The following is an 11072-nucleotide window of genomic DNA, read 5'->3' on the forward strand; positions in this document are numbered from 1 at the left end:
AGTAGGGAATGAGTGCGACTTCCACGTCATGTTGGAACCTGCTAGAACCGTGCCCGTGAACCTGTGGTAGTGCTGGGGAAATCAAGCTGTCCCAAGAAAGAGTGTACTGGTTTGCCCATCACTCGGCATACACAGTGTGAGTACGAAGGCCTACAGGCCTGGATGTTGTTTAGAAGAGCCAGGGGAGCCTGGGGGTACTCAGTGTTCTTGCAGGGAATAGGGTTTCCAGGCGAGGCACCTAGGTGTCCCGCAAAGCGTACTGGCGTTCAAATGCTGCAGAGCAGCGACTACGGCCTCATGGAAACTGCTGCACGCCCCCGCTTCTGCAGAGCAATTCAGGGCCTTACCTCGAGGCAAGTCCTCATGTTGAGTGTCCCGTGAGCGACCCCGCATGGTAGGATGCTGACTTTCTCCTTGAGTAGAGAGACTTCAGGTACGAGGTCCTCTAAGAATTCTAAGCAGAGTGTTTTCTCATGGCAGCTCAAACGAGGGCAATGTCGAAGACTTCCAGGCCATGTTGGACTGCCTAGAAATGTGGTTCTGATGTTGTTCGAGGGCTCTGGAAATGTAGCACGCCTGAAGTAACGTGCAGTGTGTTGCCCATCACTCGGCAGACACAGAGGGCCTCCGAGGGACCTATGGGCCTCGATGTTGCTCAGTAGGCCCACAGGGGTGTGGAGGTACTCAGTGATCTTGGAACGAAAATGATGCTCACCCGAGGGGCCTAGGAGTTCTCAAAGGGTACCTTCTTTCAAATAAAGCAGAACAGCGACTAAGAGCTCATGGGAAGAGCTGCCTGCCTCCCGTTCTGCATGGCTACTCAGGGCCTTACCTCGAGGCAAGGACTCACGTTGAGATTCCCTTTAGTTCTAGAGCATTACAAGAAGAGAGCCACCCCGGCCATGGAAGCACCCTGTGTAGCCAGAGAAAACCCATTTCCTTCCCAGACCCATGCCTACAGCGGCCAGAGGCCAGTCAACAGCAGAGAATTTCAGGGAGCTTCAAGGGAGCATGAATGGGGCTTTCCAAATGGAAAAGCAAGGCTAGTACCATCCCGCCCCCATTTCCATGGGCACACGCAGCATACATCCCTGTGGTTTCTGACAAGTCAAAAGAGACACAGAGCACACACTGGTTCCTTTCCTGAATCAACTTCTCGAGGCAGGGTGTTCTGCATCTAGTGAACGGCCTCCACCAAGGCGCCCCCTAGCTAGGCCTCGGGGCCCGTGCCTCTTCAGAAGCCTGCAGTGCTACAGGAAGAACTGTGCTTTAGTGGCAATAGGCAAGCAATCCGCCTTTCTCCTGGAGGCAGGGTGACTTCAGGTACGAGGTCCAGGATGGAAGGCGAAGCCGAGTGTTTTTCTCAGTGCAGCTCAGACTAGGGAAAGAGTGCGACTTCCACGGCATGTTGGACCTTGCTACAACGGTGCTCGTGAACCTGTGCGAGCGCTGGGGAAATCAAGAAGTCCCAAGAAAGAGTGCAGTGTGTTGCCCATCCCTCGGCAGACACAGAGGGCCTCCGAGGGACTTATGGGCCTCGATGTTGCTCATCAGGCCCACAGCAGTGTGGAGGTGGTACTCAGTGATCTTGGAACGAAAATGACGCTCACCCGAGGGGCCTAGGAGTTCCAGAAAGGGTCCTTTTTAAAAATAAAGCAGAACAGCACCTAAGAGCTCATGGAGAGAGCTGCATGCCTCCCTTTCTGCACGGCTACTCAGGGCCTTACCTCGAGGCAAGGACTCACGTTGAGATTCCCTTTAGCTCTAGAGCATGGCAAGATGAGCCCCACCCTGGCCATGGAAGCACCCTGTGTAGCCAGAGAAAACTCATTTTCTTCCCAGACCCATGCCTACGGCGTCCAGAGGCCTGACAACAGCAGAGAATTTCAGGGAGCTTCCAGGGAGCATGAATGGGGCTTTCCAAATGGAAAAGCAAGGCTAGTACCATCCCGACCCCAGTTCCATGGGCACAAGCAGCATACATCCCTGTGGTTTCTGACAAGTCAAAAGAGACACAGAGCACACACTTCGTCCTTCCCTGAATCAACTCCTCGAGGCAGGGTGTTCTGCATGTAGTGAACGGCCTCAACCAAGGCGCGCCCTAGCTAGGCCTCTGGGCCCGTGCCTCTTCAGAAGCCTGCACTGCTACAGGAAAAACTGTGCTTTAGTGGCAATAGGAACGCAAGCCGACTTTCTCCTGGAGGCAGGGTGACTTCAGGTAGGAGGTCCTGGTTGGAAGGCCAAGCCTAGTGTTTTTTTTTCAGTGCAAATCAGAGTAGGGAATGAGTGCGACTTCCACGGCATGTTGGAACCTGCTAGAACCGTGCCCGTGAACCTGTGGTAGTGCTGGGGAAATCAAGCTGTCCCAAGAAAGAGTGTACTGGTTTGCCCATCACTCGGCCTACACAGTGTGAGTACGAAGGCCTACGGGCCTGGATGTTGTTTAGAAGAGCCAGGGGAGCCTGGGGGTACTCAGTGTTCTTGCAGGGAATAGGGTTTCCAGGCGAGGCACCTAGGTGTCCCGCAAAGCGTACTGGCGTTCAAATGCTGCAGAGCAGCGACTACTGCCTCATGGAAACTGCTGCACGCCCCCGCTTCTGCAGAGCAATTCAGGGCCTTACCTCGAGGCAAGTCCTCACGTTGAGTGTCCCGTGAGCGACCCCGCATGGTAGGATGCTGACTTTCTCCTTGAGTAGAGAGACTTCAGGTACGAGGTCCTCTAAGAATTCTAAGCAGAGTGTTTTCTCATGGCAGCTCAAACGAGGGCAATGTCGAAGACTTCCAGGCCATGTTGGACTGCCTAGAAATGTGGTTCTGATGTTGTTCGAGGGCTCTGGAAATGTAGCACGCCTGAAGTAACGTGCAGTGTGTTGCCCATCACTCGGCAGACACAGAGGGCCTCCGAGGGACCTATGGGCCTCGATGTTGCTCAGTAGGCCCACAGGGGTGTGGAGGTACTCAGTGATCTTGGAACGAAAATGATGCTCACCCGAGGGGCCTAGGAGTTCTCAAAGGGTACCTTCTTTCAAATAAAGCAGAACAGCGACTAAGAGCTCATGGGAAGAGCTGCCTGCCTCCCGTTCTGCATGGCTACTCAGGGCCTTACCTCGAGGCAAGGACTCACGTTGAGATTCCCTTAAGTTCTAGAGCATTACAAGAAGAGAGCCACCCCGGCCATGGAAGCACCCTGTGTAGCCAGAGAAAACCCATTTTCTTCCCAGACCCATGCCTACAGCGGCCAGAGGCCAGTCAACAGCACAGAATTTCAGGGAGCTTCCAGGGAGCATGAATGGGGCTTTCCAAATGGAAAAGCAAGGCTAGTACCATCCCGCCCCCATTTCCATGGGCACACGCAGCATACATCCCTGTGCTTTCTGACAAGTCAAAAGAGACACAGAGCACACACTGGTTCCTTTCCTGAATCAACTTCTCGAGGCAGGGTGTTCTGCATCTAGTGAACGCCCTCAACCAAGGCGCGCCCTAGCTAGGCCTCAGGGCCCGTGCCTCTTCAGAAGCCTGCAGTGCTACAGGAAGAACTGTGCCTTAGTGGCAATAGGCAAGCAATCCGCCTTTCTCCTGGAGGCAGGGTGACTTCAGGTACGAGGTCCAGGATGGAAGGCGAAGCCGAGTGTTTTTCTCAGTGCAGCTCAGACTAGGGAAAGAGTGCGACTTCCACGGCATGTTGGACCTTGCTACAACGGTGCTCGTGATCCTGTGCGAGTGCTGGGGAAATCAAGAAGTCCCAAGAAAGAGCGCAGTGTGTTGCCCATCTCTCGGCAGACACAGAGGGCCTCCGAGGGACTTATGGGCCTTGATGTTGCTCATCAGGCCCACAGCAGTGTGGAGGTGGTACTCAGTGATCTTGGAACGAAAATGACGCTCACCCGAGGGGCCTAGGAGTTCCAGAAAGGGTCCTTTTTAAAAATAAAGCAGAACAGCACCTAAGAGCTCATGGAGAGAGCTGCATGCCTCCCTTTCTGCATGGCTACTCAGGGCCTTACCTCGAGGCAAGGACTCACGTTGAGATTCCCTTTAGCTCTAGAGCATGGCAAGATGAGCCCCACCCCGGCCATGGAAGCACCCTGTGTAGCCAGAGAAAACTCATTTTCTTCCCAGACCCATGCCTACGGCGTCCAGAGGCCTGACAACAGCAGAGAATTTCAGGGAGCTTCCAGGGAGCATGAATGGGGCTTTCCAAATGGAAAAGCAAGGCTAGTACCATCCCGCCCCCATTTCCATGGGCACACGCAGCATACATCCCTGTGGTTTCTGACAAGTCAAAAGAGACACAGAGCACACACTTCGTCCTTCCCTGAATCAACTCCTCGAGGCAGGGTGTTCTGCATGTAGTGAACGGCCTCAACCAAGGCGCGCCCTAGCTAGGCCTCGGGGCCCGTGCCTCCTCAGAAGCCTGCAGTGCTACAGGAAAAACTGGGCTTTAGTGGCAATAGGAACGCAAGCCGACTTTCTCCTGGAGGAAGGGTGACTTCAGGTAGGAGGTCCTGGTTGGAATGCCAAGCCTAGTGTTTTTTTTTCAGTGCAAATCAGAGTAGGGAATGAGTGCGACTTCCACGGCATGTTGGAACCTGCTAGAACCGTGCCCGTGAACCTGTGGTAGTGCTGGGGAAATCAAGCTGTCCCAAGAAAGAGTGTACTGGTTTGCCCATCACTCGGCATACACAGTGTGAGTACGAAGGCCTACGGGCCTGGATGTTGTTTAGAAGAGCCAGGGGAGCCTGGGGGTACTCAGTGTTCTTGCAGGGAATAGGGTTTCCAGGCGAGGCACCTAGGTGTCCCGCAAAGCGTACTGGCGTTCAAATGCTGCAGAGCAGCGACTACGGCCTCATGGAAACTGCTGCACGCCCCCGCTTCTGCAGAGCAATTCAGGGCCTTACCTCGAGGCAAGTCCTCACGTTGAGTGTCCCGTGAGCGACCCCGCATGGTAGGATGCTGACTTTCTCCTTGAGTAGAGAGACTTCAGGTACGAGGTCCTCTAAGAATACTAAGCAGAGTGTTTTCTCATGGCAGCTCAAACGAGGGCAATGTCGAAGACTTCCAGGCCATGTTGGACTGCCTAGAAATGTGGTTCTGATGTTGTTCGAGGGCTCTGGAAATGTAGCACGCCTGAAGTAACGTGCAGTGTGTTGCCCATCACTCGGCAGACACAGAGGGCCTCCGAGGGACCTATGGGCCTCGATGTTGCTCAGTAGGCCCACAGGGGTGTGGAGGTACTCAGTGATCTTGGAACAAAAATGATGCTCACCCGAGGGGCCTAGGAGTTCTCAAAGGGTACCTTCTTTCAAATAAAGCAGAACAGCGACTAAGAGCTCATGGGAAGAGCTGCCTGCCTCCCGTTCTGCATGGCTACTCAGGGCCTTACCTCGAGGCAAGGACTCACGTTGAGATTCCCTTTAGTTCTAGAGCATTACAAGAAGAGAGCCACCCCGGCCATGGAAGCACCCTGTGTAGCCAGAGAAAACCCATTTCCTTCCCAGACCCATGCCTACAGCGGCCAGAGGCCAGTCAACAGCAGAGAATTTCAGGGAGCTTCAAGGGAGCATGAATGGGGCTTTCCAAATGGAAAAGCAAGGCTAGTACCATCCCGCCCCCATTTCCATGGGCACACGCAGCATACATCCCTGTGCTTTCTGACAAGTCAAAAGAGACACAGAGCACACACTGGTTCCTTTCCTGAATCAACTTCTCGAGGCAGGGTGTTCTGCATCTAGTGAACGGCCTCCACCAAGGCGCGCCCTAGCTAGGCCTCGGGGCCCGTGCCTCTTCAGAAGCCTGCAGTGCTACAGGAAGAACTGTGCTTTAGTGGCAATAGGCAAGCAATCCGCCTTTCTCCTGGAGGCAGGGTGACTTCAGGTACGAGGTCCAGGATGGAAGGCGAAGCCGAGTGTTTTTCTCAGTGCAGCTCAGACTAGGGAAAGAGTGCGACTTCCACGGCATGTTGGACCTTGCTACAACGGTGCTCGTGAACCTGTGCGAGCGCTGGGGAAATCAAGAAGTCCCAAGAAAGAGTGCAGTGTGTTGCCCATCCCTCGGCAGACACAGAGGGCCTCCGAGGGACTTATGGGCCTCGATGTTGCTCATCAGGCCCACAGCAGTGTGGAGGTGGTACTCAGTGATCTTGGAACGAAAATGACGCTCACCCGAGGGGCCTAGGAGTTCCAGAAAGGGTCCTTTTTAAAAATAAAGCAGAACAGCACCTAAGAGCTCATGGAGAGAGCTGCATGCCTCCCTTTCTGCACGGCTACTCAGGGCCTTACCTCGAGGCAAGGACTCACGTTGAGATTCCCTTTAGCTCTAGAGCATGGCAAGATGAGCCCCACCCCGGCCATGGAAGCACCCTGTGTAGCCAGAGAAAACTCATTTTCTTCCCAGACCCATGCCTACGGCGTCCAGAGGCCTGACAACAGCAGAGAATTTCAGGGAGCTTCCAGGGAGCATGAATGGGGCTTTCCAAATGGAAAAGCAAGGCTAGTACCATCCCGATCCCAGTTCCATGGGCACAAGCAGCATACATCCCTGTGGTTTCTGACAAGTCAAAAGAGACACAGAGCACACACTTCGTCCTTCCCTGAATCAACTCCTCGAGGCAGGGTGTTCTGCATGTAGTGAACGGCCTCAACCAAGGCGCGCCCTAGCTAGGCCTCTGGGCCCGTGCCTCTTCAGAAGCCTGCACTGCTACAGGAAAAACTGTGCTTTAGTGGCAATAGGAACGCAAGCCGACTTTCTCCTGGAGGCAGGGTGACTTCAGGTAGGAGGTCCTGGTTGGAAGGCCAAGCCTAGTGTTTTTTTTTCAGTGCAAATCAGAGTAGGGAATGAGTGCGACTTCCACGGCATGTTGGAACCTGCTAGAACCGTGCCCGTGAACCTGTGGTAGTGCTGGGGAAATCAAGCTGTCCCAAGAAAGGGTGTACTGGTTTGCCCATCACTCGGCCTACACAGTGTGAGTACGAAGGCCTACGGGCCTGGATGTTGTTTAGAAGAGCCAGGGGAGCCTGGGGGTACTCAGTGTTCTTGCAGGGAATAGGGTTTCCAGGCGAGGCACCTAGGTGTCCCGCAAAGCGTACTGGCGTTCAAATGCTGCAGAGCAGCGACTACGGCCTCATGGAAACTGCTGCACGCCCCCGCTTCTGCAAAGCAATTCAGGGCCTTACCTCGAGGCAAGTCCTCACGTTGAGTGTCCCGTGAGCGACCCCGCATGGTAGGATGCTGACTTTCTCCTTGAGTAGAGAGACTTCAGGTACGAGGTCCTCTAAGAATTCTAAGCAGAGTGTTTTCTCATGGCAGCTCAAACGAGGGCAATGTCGAAGACTTCCAGGCCATGTTGGACTGCCTAGAAATGTGGTTCTGATGTTGTTCGAGGGCTCTGGAAATGTAGCACGCCTGAAGTAACGTGCAGTGTGTTGCCCATCACTCGGCAGACACAGAGGGCCTCCGAGGGACCTATGGGCCTCGATGTTGCTCAGTAGGCCCACAGGGGTGTGGAGGTACTCAGTGATCTTGGAACGAAAATGATGCTCACCCGAGGGGCCTAGGAGTTCTCAAAGGGTACCTTCTTTCAAATAAAGCAGAACAGCGACTAAGAGCTCATGGGAAGAGCTGCCTGCCTCCCGTTCTGCATGGCTACTCAGGGCCTTACCTCGAGGCAAGGACTCACGTTGAGATTCCCTTTAGTTCTAGAGCATTACAAGAAGAGAGCCACCCCGGCCATGGAAGCACCCTGTGTAGCCAGAGAAAACCCATTTTCTTCCCAGACCCATGCCTACAGCGGCCAGAGGCCAGTCAACAGCAGAGAATTTCAGGGAGCTTCAAGGGAGCATGAATGGGGCTTTCCAAATGGAAAAGCAAGGCTAGTACCATCCCGCCCCCATTTCCATGGGCACACGCAGCATACATCCCTGTGGTTTCTGACAAGTCAAAAGAGACACAGAGCACACACTGGTTCCTTCTCTGAATCAACTTCTCGAGGCAGGGTGTTCTGCATCTAGTGAACGGCCTCAACCAAGGCGCGCCCTAGCTAGGCCTCGGGGTCCGTGCCTCTTCAGAAGCCTGCAGTGCTACAGGAAGAACTGTGCTTTAGTGGCAATAGGCAAGCAATCTGCCTTTCTCCTGGAGGCAGGGTGACTTCAGGAACGAGGTCCAGGATGGAAGGCGAAGCCGAGTGTTTTTCTCAGTGCAGCTCAGACTAGGGAAAGAGTGCGACTTCCACGGCATGTTGGACCTTGCTACAACGGTGCTCGTGATCCTGTGCGAGTGCTGGGGAAATCAAGAAGTCCCAAGAAAGAGCGCAGTGTGTTGCCCATCCCTCGGCAGACACAGAGGGCCTCCGAGGGACTTATGGGCCTCGATGTTGCTCATCAGGCCCACAGCAGTGTGGAGGTGGTACTCAGTGATCTTGGAACGAAAATGACGCTCACCCGAGGGGCCTAGGAGTTCCAGAAAGGGTCCTTTTTAAAAATAAAGCAGAACAGCACCTAAGAGCTCATGGAGAGAGCTGCATGCCTCCCTTTCTGCATGGCTACTCAGGGCCTTACCTCGAGGCAAGGACTCACGTTGAGATTCCCTTTAGCTCTAGAGCATGGCAAGATGAGCCCCACCCCGGCCATGGAAGCACCCTGTGTAGCCAGAGAAAACTCATTTTCTTCCCAGACCCATGCCTACGGCGTCCAGAGGCCTGACAACAGCAGAGAATTTCAGGGAGCTTCCAGGGAGCATGAATGGGGCTTTCCAAATGGAAAAGCAAGGCTAGTACCTTCCCGCCCCCATTTCCATGGGCTCACGCAGCATATATCCCTGTGGTTTCTGACAAGTCAAAAGAGACACAGAGCACACACTTCGTCCTTCCCTGAATCAACTCCTCGAGGCAGGGTGTTCTGCATGTAGTGAACGGCCTCAACCAAGGCGCGCCCTAGCTAGGCCTCTGGGCCCGTGCCTCTTCAGAAGCCTGCAGTGCTACAGGAAAAACTGTGCTTTAGTGGCAATAGGAACGCAAGCCGACTTTCTCCTGGAGGCAGGGTGACTTCAGGTAGGAGGACCTGGTTGGAAGGCCAAGCCTAGTGTTTTTTTTTCAGTGCAAATCAGAGTAGGGAATGAGTGCGACTTCCACGGCATGTTGGAACATGCTAGAACCGTGCCCGTGAACCTGTGGTAGTGCTGGGGAAATCAAGCTGTCCCAAGAAAGAGTGCACTGGTTTGCCCATCACTCGGCATACACAGTGTGAGTACGAAGGCCTACGGGCCTGGATGTTGTTTAGAAGAGCCAGGGGAGCCTGGGGGTACTCAGTGTTCTTGCAGGGAATAGGGTTTCCAGGCGAGGCACCTAGGTGTCCCGCAAAGCGTACTGGCGTTCAAATGCTGCAGAGCAGCGACTACGGCCTCATGGAAACTGCTGCACGCCTCCGCTTCTGCAGAGCAATTCAGGGCCTTACCTCGAGGCAAGTCCTCACGTTGAGTGTCCCGTGAGCGACCCCGCATGGTAGGATGCTGACTTTCTACTTGAGTAGAGAGACTTCAGGTACGAGGTCCTCTAAGAATTCTAAGCAGAGTGTTTTCTCATGGCAGCTCAAACGAGGGCAATGTCGAAGACTTTCAGGCCATGTTGGACTGCCTAGAAATGTGGTTCTGATGTTGTTCGAGGGCTCTGGAAATGTAGCACGCCTGAAGTAACGTGCAGTGTGTTGCCCATCACTCGGCAGACACAGAGGGCCTCCGAGGGACCTATGGGCCTCGATGTTGCTCAGTAGGCCCACAGGGGTGTGGAGGTACTCAGTGATCTTGGAACGAAAATGATGCTCACCCGAGGGGCCTAGGAGTTCTCAAAGGGTACCTTCTTTCAAATAAAGCAGAACAGCGACTAAGAGCTCATGGGAAGAGCTGCCTGCCTCCCGTTCTGCATGGCTACTCAGGGCCTTACCTCGAGGCAAGGACTCACGTTGAGATTCCCTTTAGTTCTAGAGCATTACAAGAAGAGAGCCACCCCGGCCATGGAAGCACCCTGTGTAGCCAGAGAAAACCCATTTTCTTCCCAGACCCATGCCTACAGCGGCCAGAGGCCAGTCAACAGCAGAGAATTTCAGGGAGCTTCCAGGGAGCATGAATGGGGCTTTCCAAATGGAAAAGCAAGGCTAGTACCATCCCGCCCCCATTTCCATGGGCACACGCAGCATACATCCCTGTGCTTTCTGACAAGTCAAAAGAGACACAGAGCACACACTGGTTCCTTTCCTGAATCAACTTCTCGAGGCAGGGTGTTCTGCATCTAGTGAACGCCCTCAACCAAGGCGCGCCCTAGCTAGGCCTCAGGGCCCGTGCCTCTTCAGAAGCCTGCAGTGCTACAGGAAGAACTGTGCCTTAGTGGCAATAGGCAAGCAATCCGCCTTTCTCCTGGAGGCAGGGTGACTTCAGGTACGAGGTCCAGGATGGAAGGCGAAGCCGAGTGTTTTTCTCAGTGCAGCTCAGACTAGGGAAAGAGTGCGACTTCCACGGCATGTTGGACCTTGCTACAACGGTGCTCGTGATCCTGTGCGAGTGCTGGGGAAATCAAGGAGTCCCAAGAAAGAGCGGAGTGTGTTGCCCATCACTCTGCAGACACAGAGGGCCTCCGAGGGACCTATGGGCCTCGATGTTGCTCAGTAGGCCCACAGGGGTGTGGAGGTACTCAGTGATCTTGGAACGAAAATGACGCTCACCCGAGGGGCCTAGGAGTTCCAGAAAGGATCCTTTTTAAAATAAAGCAGAATAGCACCTAAGAGCTCATGGAGAGAGCTGCATGCCTCCCTTTCTGCATGGCTACTCAGGGCCTTACCTCGAGGCAAGGACTCACGTTGAGATTCCCTTTAGCTCTAGAGCATGGCAAGATGAGCCCCACCCCGGCCATGGAAGCACCCTGTGTAGCCAGAGAAAACTCATTTTCTTCCCAGACCCATGCCTACGGCGTCCAGAGGCCTGACAACAGCAGAGAATTTCAGGGAGCTTCCAGGGAGCATGAATGGGGCTTTCCAAATGGAAAAGCAAGGCTAGTACCTTCCCGCCCCCATTTCCATGGGCTCACGCAGCAT

Source organism: Eubalaena glacialis, chromosome 1 (assembly GCF_028564815.1).
Source record: "Eubalaena glacialis isolate mEubGla1 chromosome 1, mEubGla1.1.hap2.+ XY, whole genome shotgun sequence".
NCBI lineage: Eukaryota > Metazoa > Chordata > Mammalia > Artiodactyla > Balaenidae > Eubalaena > Eubalaena glacialis.